Below are 4,946 nucleotides of genomic sequence, written 5' to 3'. Positions count from 1 at the left end.
GACGCCGGGGTATCGAACCATGGTCCATCCTAGGCTAGCACTGGCAATGCAGACACCTTACTGCTTTGTGCCACCGCTCACCCCCATCTTAGTGTTTTAATGATATTTGATTGTGACTATCCAAAAGCCATCGGAAATCTATAGAACTGGCTTAATGTTTTTATCCAAGGAGGTCTTAAAAGTATTTTAAGAATGTCGGGCCTGGAGAGATAGCACAGCGGTGTTTGCCTTGCAAGCAGCCGATCCAGGACCAAAGGTGGTTGGTTCGAATCCCGGTGTCCCATATGGTCCCCCGTGCCTGGCAGGAGCTATTTCTGAGCAGACAGCCAGGAGTAACCCCTGAGCATCGCCGGGTGTGGCCCAAAAACAAAAACAAAAACAAAAAAGAATGTCCAGCAACTTGCTTACAAATTTCTTGAGAGATCAAGATCAAGCTCACTAAGAAAGCAAAACATCTAAATTGTGGCAGCGAGATGTGCAGATGTGCATTTTAAGCATGAAAGATAAATGGATGGAGATATGCTTGTTGGAAAAGGAAGGAAATTTTGTTAAAGTGGAACTAGTTGGTTGTAAATTGGAATGAAAGAAAGTTACATGACAGAATGGATGTAAAGAAATGTGTAGAAGGTTTGAGGGTTGTGTTCTAGGAAAGAAAATAACTTGATTGTTATAAAGATATCTTTAGATTATATCTGTAAGAGATATTCTGATACTTTTTGCGAGGTCTGGGGAAAAAGATCTTAGATGCTCCAAAATTATATTACAATGCTCTTAGAAAACGGAACACTTGGGGCCGGAGAGATAGCATGGAGGTAGTGTGTTTACCTTACATGCAGAAGGTCAGTGGTTTGAATCCCAGCATCCTATATGGTCCCCCGAGCCTGCCAGGAGCAATTTCAGAGCATAGAGCCAGGAGTAACACTTGAGCGCTGCCAGGTATGACCCAAAAAAAAAAAAAAAAAAAAAAAGAGTCTATAGTATCCAAATTCCCTTTCCATCTACTTCTGTGGATAAAGACATCAGAATATTTTGCAAGCATTATTTAAAAATGAATAGCTACAGAGTATACACAATCAAACATCATAGCAATTTAGAAACATTCACTAGGAAAGCTGAGAACTTTTAAAACTCTAACAACATGCATTTACCTGGAATTGTGCAAACTAATATTAAACCACTAAAGTTAGATACAAAATTTTCTGTTTGCAGTGTGGGCATAGAATGAAACAGTAGCTATAAAATCTGATATAAGTAGAACACACAGTTTAACTGGCAATACAATGACCGATGCAAGTAAGATTGATAGATAAACCTAGAAGAAAGTTGCAGGAGGTTCTAAAAGCAGCTTTTTCTCTTCTGCTGGGCTTGGATCCTCCAGCTTCTCCATCTTCTCCTACTGTTTGTTAAGCTGCTTAGGTCATCTGGGATGGAAAGACCTTTGGTTCTTGAGCTTCTCATCTTCCTGCTGTTGGTCCCCTTCCAGTGAAACATTCTCTTTGGCTTCTTCCTCATTGACTTCAATAAGCTGCTGCATGTTGGGGGGCCGAGGTCCTCACACAAAACTTACCTTTGGTAGAAGAAAGGCTGTAGGCCTTGGCCCCTGGGATGCTGCTTAGAGTCTTTAGTTCTCTTCCTTTCACTACCTGCTTCTGTCCCACTTTAGGAGGCCTCTGCCACCATAGATGGTGGGGCAGCTGAGTGAGGCTGAATTGACAGGACCTTGTAAGTTGGGAGCATATCTGCTACCTTTCACTCCACCAGATCCAGATAACCTAGCAGATGTTGGACCTCTCTTTCCTTTCATGACCGCAAACTCCACAGTCTCCCCATCTCCAATGCTACACAGAAGATTCCTGAGGTTATTTCTCTTTATATCTGTCCAGTGAACAAAGACATTTTTGGTGTCATTTCTGTTGATAAATTCGTAATCATTCTGGACATTGAACCATTTGACAATGACCAGGACTTGAATTGCCAGCACTGGCTTGTCCACCTGACTCAGGATTTGGGACATGGAGGTATCTCTGGTTGAGCTGTTTTCAGACCCTGAGTCTGTAGAGATGGTATCCAGCTCATCATTCTTGGTGGGAAATGAGGTTCTCTCTAGTTTAGTGCCAGTAATGTAAATAATAAATTATCAGCCATGAGAAGGTTTTTAGATCAAGAACTTATTACCACTGGGAAGACACCCCTCCCCTCTTGGGCATATGTGAGGGAGAATATCTAGGGAGACTGGCATGTACAGTCCAGGGAAAAAATACAGGTAAATGGACAAGAGTAACATGAAGCCATTTAGAACAGGGGCCATATGCACTGATGTTCCAGTGAAAGGAAAAGTATATTCAGTCCAGCTTGAGGGGGCCATCATGGCGATTATCTACCAGAGAGTCAAGTCTCTCACCATAGTTGGGGGCTTCTTGGGTTCTTAGGTCGCTGTTCAAGAGCAGGTTGTAAAATAAAAATCCACAGTTGTGAAATCACCCCACACTCCCATGTTTGTAACCACTTAGGCAGACAAGTCTAAAGAAGCAGGGTAGCTGTGAAGAAATAATCAACCAAGCCAGTCAGGAAAGGATGATGGAGTTCATGGCCTCTGCCTCATGCTCTCTGTCTCAGCCAAACAAGCCAAAACTCCATTTTCTTTAATCAAACCAATTCCTAATAGGAGGACAGACAGGTAGAGAGAAAGATACAAAAGTACTAACCAGTGGACTTTTATATATCAAAGGAAGAGGTTTTAGGAAGGAGGAAGTTGGGGGAACACCTTGGTTTGAGGTTTATCACTGGGTACCATCTTACACATACAAAGAAGGGAGTAGGGGCTGGAGAGGTAAGTGCTAGTTAGTATGGACCACGGTTCAATCCCCCAGTGTCCCATATGGTGCCCCCAAGCCAGGGGCGATTTCTGAGTGCATAGCCAGGAATAACCCCTGAGCATCAAACGGGTGTGGCCCCAAAACAAAACAAAAAAAGAAGAACTGAGTAGTTTTAGAAGTGGGTGATAACTCAGAGAAACAAGGCCCAGTAACCTTTATGGCCTCTTTGTATGTTAAGAGATTATAGGATGGGCCTGGAGAGATAGCACAGCGGTGTTTGCCTTGCAAGCAGCCGATCTAGGACCAAAGGTGGTTGGTTCGAATCCCGATGTCCCATATGGCTCCCCATATGGTCCCCCATGCCTGCCAGGAGCTATTTCTGAGCAGACAGCCAGGAGTAACCCCTGAGCAACGCCGGGTGTGGCCCAAACCCCCCCCCCCCAAAAAAAAAAAAGAGATTATAGGATATGACTCCAGAAAAGCATTCAAAAGCCTTGGAGTGCCCCTCTGCTTTTCCAAGGAACCATCTTGGTGGCATGGATGAGGGACTGAGTAATTCCGAAAATAAGATGTATCAGTCATACAAGAAGATAACTGACTTGCAACTTGGCCCACAAATATTAACAATACTGACATAGTTGGAATCGGGTGTGAGATTTCCTAAAATATTAAAATGAGTGTCCATCCCCTTAATTCTGAAGGTCCTGAGGAACAGGATTAGGGTTAGGGTGAAGATTAGAGGGCTAAAGGGTTAGGGTTAGACTAGGGTTAGGGTTAGGATATTGTGGTTTTATTTAGTATATTTCTGTGTGTATCATGAGTCACACCACACCCACTTGTATTTAGGGCTTTCTCCTGCCTCTGTACTCAGGTGTTATTCCTGGTGATGCTCAGGAACCGTATACGGTGCCATCAATCAAACTAGTCAGCAGCATGCAAGGCACACACCCAGAACCTCTCTCTGGTCCCTTGTGTTCAGTTTACACCAAGATTGACTCATAGACTTATTAAATACCTTGCCTTTTAATTTGTGATTGGAGAAGTTATACGAATTCTCATTTGGTGTGATTCTACCGTCTCCTCTGCCTTCTCTGTCAAGGGCTTTAAATTCTTAAGTCTCTACTCCTTCTGCTTCCTCACCCTCCCTGGGGCTAAGTAGTGTACATTCCTGCAGTTTTCAACCTTCCTTATTATTTTCCAAACTTCTGCTGTCCTGATATAGGGTATCCCTACATATTTCAGCTATTTCAGAAAATATAAGATAAGTATATATTAAATTAATGAAGAAACTTAAGGAACCTATTTATAACTGCTCAGTTAGAAATGCCCGAGTTTAGGGGCCGGGCGGTGGCGCTGGAGGTAAGGTGCCTGCCTTGCCTGCGCTAGCCTAGGACGGACCTCGGTTCGATCCCCCGGTGTCCCATATGGTCCCCCAAGAAGCCAGGAGCAACTTCTGAGCGCATAGCCAGGAGTAACCCCTGAGCGTCACAGGGTGTGGCCCAAAAACCAAAAGAAAAAAAAAAAAAAGAAAAAAAAAGAAATGCCCGAGTTTATTATGATCCTTAAAGTTATACTCAGATTCAAAGCCAGTGGAGAAACAGGGAGTTAGAAAATCTCTATAGTAGGGAGCTATTCCCAGGAATAACCCTGAGCCCCAAAAGTGGAATGTGACCCAAAAGCCAAAAAAGAAAAAAAAAAGTTTTTAAGAGAAGTAACCAGAATTTGGGAGTGTTGCCATGGAACAACTGACAGTGCAATGAATAGGAGAGCTGGAATTGTGCAGCAGAATGGTACTGTTTGTATTTTAAGTTCCTCCTACCCCCGAAAATATTTTTAAGAACGTGGGGACGCTTTCCATATTTGTAACAAACAATTTATACTATGTTTTATAAGTGTCATCTGCCTATGATTGAACTCGCACTTAAATGATCAGGGCTCCTATTCATTTCAACATCGGCCTTGGGCAGAGAGAACTACGACTCCCAGGAACCCCAGGTCTGCGGGCCGGTGTCTTTGGAGCCGAACCTCCGCTCCCAGGATTCCGAGCGCCACGGGTGGTACGCTGGCCCGCAGGGGCCGCGGGACCCGAAGCCGCGCACGCGCATGCGCACAGCCAAGACGTCGCGCTGG

Source organism: Suncus etruscus, chromosome 10 (genome assembly GCF_024139225.1).
Source record: "Suncus etruscus isolate mSunEtr1 chromosome 10, mSunEtr1.pri.cur, whole genome shotgun sequence".
Classification (NCBI taxonomy): Eukaryota; Metazoa; Chordata; class Mammalia; order Eulipotyphla; family Soricidae; genus Suncus; species Suncus etruscus.
This window is presented reverse-complemented; position numbering follows the sequence as displayed.